Source organism: Carica papaya, chromosome 3 (genome assembly GCF_054855325.1).
Source record: "Carica papaya isolate Zhongbai chromosome 3, ASM5485532v1, whole genome shotgun sequence".
In the NCBI taxonomy this organism is placed as follows: Eukaryota; Viridiplantae; Streptophyta; class Magnoliopsida; order Brassicales; family Caricaceae; genus Carica; species Carica papaya.
Window position 1 is genome coordinate 9,890,548 of NC_142311.1, and position 10,415 is coordinate 9,900,962.

A 10,415-nucleotide genomic window follows, 5' to 3' on the forward strand; every position below is an offset into this window, starting at 1 on the left:
ACATTTCATTTTGAATTTCCGGGGCTGCTACAAAAAGGATTGTGAGTAGTTCATCACCCGGACTCCATTCAAGTACTAGTAAAAGTTGTCCTAGGATGCTTATTTATTCGTTGTTCTTTTTATTTCTTTAATTCTCATTTGTCTTTTAGAAGAGATATTTTTGTAACTCTATTGGACATTCTAAATTATTGTGTAAGGAATGTAACGCCCGGGAATTTGAAGAAAAAAAAAAGAGGGGTCACGTCAGCAGCCACGTCAGCAGACCCAGTCAGCAGTCCTGGCCAACCAGGACCTGCCACGTGACAAAACCACGTCGACCGGGGACGGGCCACGTTGGCGATCCACGTACGCGCGATCGGACGACCCAGATCAAGCGTGCGTACGGACGGCCCAGATGCAATCGCACAGACGGCCCAGATTTAATCAAAAACGGACAGCCCAGATTAAAACAAAATGGACGGCTGAGATCAAAAGGCAAAAGCGTATAAATAGAACCCCCACACCTGACCACAAAAACCCTAGCCGCCTGCCCTCGTCGAAGAAGACGAACCAGACGCCGGCCGCCGCCACCCGCCGCCGCACCAGGGAGATTTTCGACCGCTGATCGAGGTAAATTTCATACCCCCGACTCGTTTTTCCATGCTGATTTCCCATGTGGCCAAATCGGAGCCAAAATCCTGGCCAAACGACCGGAAAACACGACCGAAACCCAGCGGTGCCGCCGCGCCCCATCTCGGTTTTTGCCTCCGATGAGGCCCTTCCCGGCCTCCGTTTGATGCAATTTTAATATCACCGTGATCACCATTCTTTTCTCTACAGGTTGATCAGAGCCGAATCACCAAAACACGAACTTCATCGGAGAGCCGCCGCACCTGAGAGCACCGCCGCCGGTAAGCTTCGGTTTTCCGTAATTTTTTGGCCCCCCGAGGGCCCTAGGGTTGTTTTATCGCAAGGATCGATGCAAGTGTGGTCGAATTCGGCTGGAAACGGCTGAAATTGCTTAAGGTCGCTAATGGAGTCTGAGTCTAGTGTGTTTGTCGGTTAACTGTTATTTGGCCTATTTTACAGTTTTAAATGCAGTATGAGGTTTGATGCTTTCATTTTATAGTTTTGTGTGCATATTTTACTGTTTTATTGATTATGAATTGAATGACTGGGATATTGATGCTGTATGTTGTCTGTTTGGCATAAATTACCGTTTTGCTTGTTTGTATGTGGATTAATGATGCTGACTGAGGAAAAAGAGAATGAAAGATTATGTAAATGGGTAATTGTATAAATGTGGTCAGCCTGACTTGATATCCTGGGAGATGGTGGATGGACCGGGTCCGTAGGAAACCCTACCAAGATTGTGGTCTCCCATACCGGACAGGGTATGGAGATCTTATGTGTTTTGGCGCCCATACCGGACGGTGACGGCCCGTTTCACCCTCATACCGGACGGGATAATGAGGTTTATAGTTTGGGCGCCCATACCGGACGGGGTATGGGGACGGTCCTGGAATCTGATTTCAAGTGTTAAGGGTTAACGGGTAGCGGGACCCCTATGGATCCCCATGGATACTAGTGGGCTGGTAAATGAGGAAAATATGTTGTGTAACGATTGAATTACAAAAGGCTTGATAAGTATTATGTTATACAGTTTATATATGATTTCATGATGATGATAATGTTATTGCTTTCGTATACTGTTTTATGAATTTTACCGAGGTAAGTGGATGGTGAAGGATTTATTATTGATAAAAGAATTTGTTGTAAATTATGCTCCATTGGTCTTTTTGTGTTTTCTACCCACCTTTACCTCTGTGACGGTGAGATATCGTGATGTCTTTACTGGGCTAGTGTAGCTCATTCCTTATTTAATCATTTCAGATCAAGAAAACATTGTTCCCGAGCCGGTTCCGCAGGAGGACGACGAAGGGGACGCCTAAAGACTCCATAGTCATATTCATAGCTTTTACTTTCAAGTTTCACCTTTAGGTAGTTTGATCTTTTATATTTCGTGAGCACGTTTTTGGTTTTAGTGTAAGGGATGTTAATCGAATTTTTGACTTCGCTTCCGCATTTGATATTTTTAATACACATTTCATTTTAAATTTCCAGGGCCGTTACAAGGAATGTAAACTCTATAATCGCTTTTAAATTTAATTTATAAATTTATTTCTCTTTGAGTTCAAAACCTTTATATTTTAAACTTTTTTAGCCAATTTAAGGTTCCGACACGGCGGCGCTGTCGTGCTTCAATGTCAGCGCCTGCTCTGCCACCACCACGACGATTCCTTTTGGCCTAGCTGTTTTCGGCCGATTTTGCATGAAAACCTGCAAAAAATAAAGTTAGGGGGCCTCTGTTGACCGAAAAAGGAAAAAACCAAAACTCTATCGGTGGAAGGGTCTCTGGATGCAGCGGCTCCACTTTTCCTCCTTTATGGTCAAGGTTTCTTCAGCTAACTTGTATTAGAGCAAAACGAGGGTCACGATAATTTGAAAACTAAAGGGAATGGGAAATGGGAGAAGAAGTCATTAGAGAGGTTTTTTATTTGTAGCCGCGACGGCTCAATCGAGCTCCACTCACATTTTTCGGCTTATCTGCAACCTTTTTTGCTCTGATATGGGTGTGGAAATGTTCAGAATTCAATTTCGAGTGGAATGAAATTTTTTTTACCTTCTTCGCCATTGGTGGTGGCTCTGGTACGGTGGCGACGGTGTCCCTCTAACGGTTGATCTTCCATCCCAGCCACCCTCCTTCTTCTTCTCCAGTCAGTGGTTGTCGGCTAGGGTTTTGGGAATGACTGAAGAGAGGTTTAAATACCTCTCTTTTCCCCGATCCTAGTAGTTTGTCCGTTTCGACACAGAGTGAGGAGAACTTTCCAATCGTTGCCTATTTAGACCGATTACGTGTGCAAGTCTGGGTCGTTCATTGCGATTGAATCCAACCATCCGATCGCGTTTGAAGAGAAAACGTATCTGGGTTGTTCGTACGCACCGGATGCGATCTGGGCTGTTGGATTATCTAGGTACGCAGATCGCCCCATGTGGCTCATGCATGGAATCGGTGTCAGTGTATTTGTCACGCGGTGCATTCTGACTTGTCTGCTATTGACATAGTCATCCCATGTGATTGTATTTTTTAAAATTACGTTTTTACCCAGTTTTTCAAATTTTTTTTTCAAATTGGTCCTCCCTTATTTCTATTTTAGCCATAATTTTCAAAAATATTTTCAAATGCATTCAAATTTTAATTTTCAACAAAATTTTAAAAAAATTAAAATTAATTATTTTAAATATATCTTTTTTATTAATATTAAATTATTCCGATCTAAATTTTTGGGATTGAGTGTTACATTAATTTTGATATATTATTAAAGCTATGATAACTAGGTATGATACAGTTATAACAAGATATGATGAAATGAATATTTTATAATAATTAAATTTTTTTAGTTTAACTACTCACAATGAATTAATATTCAATGTGATGTTTCTTAATTTCAAAAGAGTTATAAAATTATTTTTAGTATGTAAATTACATAAAAAAATTTAAGTTTATAAATAATTACAAGTAAATCACAATAAATAAGTTTATAAATAATTACAAGTAAATCACAATAAAAACAATAATAACTTTGTTCGTAGATAATAATTTATTGTATAATTTTTTTAATAAATATTGAATAATAATCAGTATGTATTAGGTGATAATTACATCACTTTAAAATAATAAAACACAATGACATAATAAGTAATTATGATTTTAGATAATATAATAAAAAATAGAGTAGCTTGTGTATAATTTTTTTCTTTAAATTACATATGACTTATTTTATCCTTTTTAATTTTAATTATTAAAGTTACTATAAAAATGTATTAAAAATGTAACGTCCCCATCTTAATTTCAGAGGCGTTACAACAATCCTCCCCGTATACATGGAATGACATATACTTTCTATAACCAAATTATCTCAGAACAACATAATACGGTACATAGTAAATATTAAAATTTAATCATTCAATGTAACAGCTCCGGAAATTTATAATAAAATGTATATTAAAAATATCAAATGCGGAAGCGAAGTCAAAATTTGAATAACATCCTTTATACTAAAACAAAAAACGTGCTCACAAAATATAAAAGATCAAACTACCTAAAAGAGAAACTTGAAAGTAAAAACTACGAATGTGACTATGGAGTCTTTAGGCGTCCCCCTCGTTGTCCTCCTGCGGAACCGGCTCGGGAACGATGTCCTCTTGATCTGAAATGATTAAATAAGGAATGAGCTACACTATCCCAGTAAAGACATCACGATATCTCACCGTTACGGAGGTAAAGGTGGGTAGAAAACACAAAAAGACCAATGGAGCATAATTTACAACAAATCCTTTTATCGATAACAAAACCTTTACCATTCACTTACCTCGGTGAAATTTATAAAACAATATACGAAAGCAATAACATCATCATCATCATGAAAACCATATATATATAAATTGTATAACATAATACCTATCAAGCTTTTCGTAATTCAATCGTTACACAACATATTTTTTCCTTATTTACCAGCCCACTAGTATCCATGGGGATCCATAGGGGTCCCGCTACCCGTTAACCCTTAACACTTGAAATCATATTCAAGGGCCGTCTCCATACCCCGTCCAGTATGGGCGCCAAACCATAGACCTCATTACCCCGTCCGATATGACGGTGAAATGGGCCGTCCCCATACCCCGTCCGGTATGGGCGCCAAAACACATAAGATCTCCATACCCCGTCTGGTATGGGAGACCACAATCTCGGTAGGGTTCCCTACGGACCCGGTCCGTCCACCATCTCCCAGGATATCTAGTCAGGCTGACCACATTATACAATTTCTATTTACATAACCTTTCATTCTCCTTTTCCCTCAGTCAGCATTATCAATCACATACAACAAGCAAAATGATAATTTATACCAAACAGACAACATACAGCATCAATATCCCGGTCATTCAATCCATAATCAATAAAACAGTAAAATATGCACATGAAACCATAAAATGAAAACATCGAACCTCATGCTGCATTTAAAACTGTAAAACAGGCCAAATAACAGTTAACCGACAAACACACTAGACTCGGGCTCCATTAGCGACATTAAGCAATTTCACACATTCGTTGATTCATGAAATACCGTTTTATCATTTATTGAACTTTAAAACCGTGATAGGAAATAAGGTGAGAGGTCCTTACTCGTTTCGGGGTCCGAACACGGCTTCACGGTGCGCTTGCAGGCTGTCCCTAATTTTCCCTGAATTTTTCCCGGGGAACCGAAACACACTACTAGTACCTGCACATGTTCCAAAAAATCCCAAATTAGGCCCAGGGCCCCTTTCGGCCAATATCGCAACTTCGGCACGGCGGCTCTGCCGTGCTCCGGCGACGGCGCCGCCGCTTGCGGCGGTGGTTCGCCTCGAGTTGGCCGTTTTCGGCCGTTTCCGGCCGAATTCGGCCACACTCGCATTGGTTCCTGCGATAAAACAACCCTACGGCCCTCGGGGGGCCGAAAATTTACGGAAAACCGAAGCTTACCGGCGGCGGTGCTCTCGGGTGCGGCGGTTCTCCGGTAAAGTTCGTGTTTTGGTGATTTGGCTCCGATCAACCTGTAGAGAAAAGAATGGTGATCACGGTGATATAAAAATTGCATTAAACGGAGGCCGGGAAGGGCCTCATCGGAGGCAAAAACCGAGGAGGGGCGCGGCGGCGCCGCTGGCTTTCGGCCGTTTGGCCGGGATTTTGGCTCCGATTTGGCCACTGGGAAAATCAGCGTGGAAAAACGAGTCGGGGGTATGAAATTTACCTCGATCGTCGGTCGGAAATCCCTCCGGTGCGGCGGCGGGTGGCGGTGGCCGGCTTCTGGTTCGTCTTCTCCGGCGAGGGCAGGCGGCTAGGGTTTGGGGTCTGGTGTGGGGGTCTTATTTATACCCTTTTGCCTTTTGATCTCAGCCGTCCATTTTGATTTAATCTGGGCCGTCCATTTTTTATTAAATCTGGGCCGTCCGTGCGATTAAATCTGGGCCGTCCGTGCGCGCGATTGATCTGGGTCGTCCGATCGCGCGCACGCGGATCGCCAACGTGGCCCGTCCCCGGTCGACGTGGTTTTACCACGTGGCAGGTCCTGGTTGGCCAGGCCTGCTGACTGGGTCTGCTGACGTGGCACGCGCGTTTTTTTTTTTTTTTTTTTATTTTCCCCGGGCGCTACATTCAATGTCTAACGTTTCTCTATTATACTTTTAATAATACCGTAGATCACAATTACATATGTCTCATTTCAAAATAAATTACTTTCCACTAAGTATATAAGTATTATGGTTCACTACCCACGTTTCTCATTCAGTCTCCTCTACACGCTAAGCTCGGAAGAATGTAATTCTGGTCCAGTTTCCTATGCTACAACATCTATAAATGATAAGTAATGAGAATACAAAATCTTAGTAAAATAAATTCAAAATATAAACATAGTATGAAAATCCAGTTAAATGCATACATTAGTGCCCCACTTCCTATACTTTTACTTCCATTAGCCTCTTCGTTTCCCCTACCCATAATATTTTCCCCTTATGCGCTTACCACCACTACAATCACAACTCTCCTTAAAAGAAGACCGTTAACTATTACCCTGTAAAGTCACCATTATATGCCATAATAACAGTACGCAAAGTACTTGTCCACTCGACCATAGTTCAGCCACATGCCCACCCCATTACTCTCCAGGTACCCCCCAGTCATCACCAACATCGGCAACCCAACTTATCCCCATTTTCGTCAACCATCAACCCTAAACCGACCACACACTCACACCGTTACCCTTTTGGTAACCCCAAGTCATCACCAATATCAGTGACTCAAATTACGCCTATTTCTACCACTAGTTGAACCCAAATCGGTCACACACTCACACCGTTATCCTCCAGGTAACTCTCAGCCATCACCAATATCGGCGATTCTCCCTGGTTCCATTACCAACAACTATTGATAACCAACATCGACATTACCACCCAAAAAAGTACTACAACTACAATTATACAATTTTCACAATCATAATCAGTCATCATACATGCATGTATATTCAACAGATACACATAATATTTCATATAGGCATATATATTCAAGCAGCACACATAGTAGCTCATTTTCATATCCACACTGTTTTCACATATTCATTATTCCTATTTTGTAACATATATACACAAACATTGTTATTGCCTGTTTCCATCACTCCCTACCCTCACTTCACACACTACTTCCCCCTATTAAGTAACACACACACACACACACTATTTGTAACGTCCATCCCACACTTCCTATTTCCCAACTTACTCTCCCATGTATCTCTCTTTCTCATCTCTCCTAACCATCCCTCTCAAAACACTCCAACCACCACAACCCCCGTTCCATACACCATTCCCAGTCTAACTTCGACATCTCTAGTTTCCTCTCTCTTTAGTGACTATCAAGCACCATTCTACGTATACTCGTATACCTCCTTGCCTAATTCCTACATTTTCGAATTTGTTTATCTCTTTGGTGATATTCTCGTGCATATACGTATACCGACATATATATATATACCTTTTCGGTCTCATTTCCGTTTATCCCTCCCGCTCAAGTTCCTCATCATTTCACCTATCATACTTCATCCTCTTGATTTCCTTCCTCATCGACTCTCCTAAGATTTCACGGCTCCCTATCCTCTCTGTTAGCCCGCTCTCTCTCTTATAGGTTTTACCACACAAGTACTCATCACATTGTAGAATCTAACTACAAATTATCATTTTCAGTGTTTGATATTCAAATTTATAATACCTCTTGCCTCCATCGTCCTCAACACAACAACAATTCTCTCAATCACCTTAATCGTCTTTTCCCTCTCGGCTCTCTCTCTATTCCTTGATCGACTGCCTCTTATCCTCTATTCTCCCTTTCTTTTTCTATTTTTTCTCCTTTTTTCCCTTCCTTTCCTCATACTATTTAGACCCAGTCTGATAAATCATTCCATTCCTTTCCCTTAATTTAAACCGTCCCCTCTCACTCTCTCCCCCCCTCTTCTATATTTTTATGTGTTTCCTTTTTTTTTATACATCCAGTTATTATAAAAAATGCATTTAAAGTTCTAAATTTGATAAATAATTTAGTGTGGATTTTTTTTAATTTCGAATAAATTTTTCACGTAAGTTAAGCTTTTATTATTTACTGAAAAATTTTACTTTTTTCTTTGATTAACTAAATATAAACTTATAAATTACTTTATAAGAAAAATAAATGAAGTTTCAGTTATCCTATTTCTCTCACATTATAAATTGTCAATGATATAATTAGAATTTATAGTAATTTAATTAATGATATAATCTCACATGATTAATTATAAATTATAATTTATAATAACTTATGTATTCGGAGTTACCTTTCATACATAGAAAAAAGTGGAAAAGTCTTACACACACACACACACACACATATATATATATATATATGTATTCTTAGAGTTGGCTGCTACTTGTAGAACTTTTGAAATTTTCCAATATTGACTATTCGATCTTGTACGGCCGACGGCCGTATACATTCATGCAGGTAAAATCAGCACTCGAATTCTTGTCGTTTTGATTAAAGATTAAATCAAGCATGGATAAGTCAGGAATTACGATTTAATTATTTTGTAAGAAATATATTTGGCAATTAAATTAATTTTTAATATACATTAAATAAGCCTATTTTGTCTGGTTGATAAATAATTAAAAAAATGTGAAATATTGATTGGAAAAATTAGAATATATATAATTTTAGATGACATAATAAAAAAAATAAGAGGGTGAAAATATTTAACACAAATACAAAAATATAATTATTACACACGTATATCAACTGTAAATAGATTAATATTAGGAATTAAAAAGAGGAAAATATTTTCATTTATTATTTTTCGAAATAAAATATTTCTTATCCACATCATGCAACCATCTTATTCCGTCAGCCTTTGTTGACCCAATTAAAATATATACATTCAGAAAAATAATTTACTAAAATAAAAATGGGTCGTTGTCCAAGTGCAAATATTTATATATATTTAATTTCTAATATAAACTATATTATATTTAGTAAAATGCATCAATTATATTTTTATATATTTAACGTGAGTTGATTAATTTAAATTTCAAAATATTTTGTTTATGTATATAAAGAATAAAAATTAATTAAAAAATTTAAATTATGTATGTTATTAATTAGGAAAATGATTTTTTATTGAATTTAATTTAATTTCTATTTTTCTTATTTATTTTTTATTTCCATTTCCTTCCTCTTGCGATTTAACTATTTCCAGTTTCCTTTTTTGTTTGTTTTTCTATTTTTATTATTCTAACTCCCATTTAATTAATTAGTTAATTATATAATTATTAGATGAAGCTAAAGTTATTTAATATTAATCTCTTTTTTAAGTTAAAAAAATTCCCTAATCATATAATAAAAATGCATTGATCACATGTGATTATACAAATCCATGTTCACATATACTTACATTTTAAATTTAAATCATACACTAAAAAAAAAGTCAATTATTTGACACAATATTTAATTTAAATTTAAATTTTCAAAAATTTTAAATAAAAAAATTTACGGTACCATAATTTCTAGTAGAATGATTGTACGTGAAATTATGAAATATCAATTAGTCGTATAAACACAGCCTTATACAATACAAATGTCTCCCTTGATATATATATATATATATATATATATGGATATATTTGAAAATATGATTATGCTTATATAAACATGTCGTTATCAAAAGCTTGAAGCCTCCTTAGTTGAATTTCATGTTACTCAAAGGGGACCCTATGAAAGTGTTCATGTGCCCAATCATGTTAGAAACCTAAAAAGTGGTACAGCACACTTGGACACTTATCTCTCTCTAAAAAAGCTACAACATCTAATATTATTGTTTAATACAATTAAATAATAATTAATAAAATGATCAACTTTTTCTAAATTTCCATGAAATTTGTGCTACTAATCCAATCCTATTTTATATTATTACTAGGGATGAAAATGGGGAAGGGTTGTTGTTATTATTATTATTTGTTATTTTATTTACAACGAAATTAAATCGATAAAAATTTATGGTAAAAATAAATATAAATAAAAAAGTTACCAATAAATAAAATTAAAATTCTTATTTTTTAAAATTATTGATTATGATATTACGAGTGTTTTAATTAAATGTTACGAGTTTGAAATTCACATAAAATTTAAAATTAAAATTATTGTTACATACAATTATTATTTTACCTCATAAATGGGGGCGGGTGAGATAGTGGGGGGCAGGAATATGGAAAAAAGTCTCCCACCATGTTACCGTCCAATTTGGTACTAAAACCACCACCTTCCA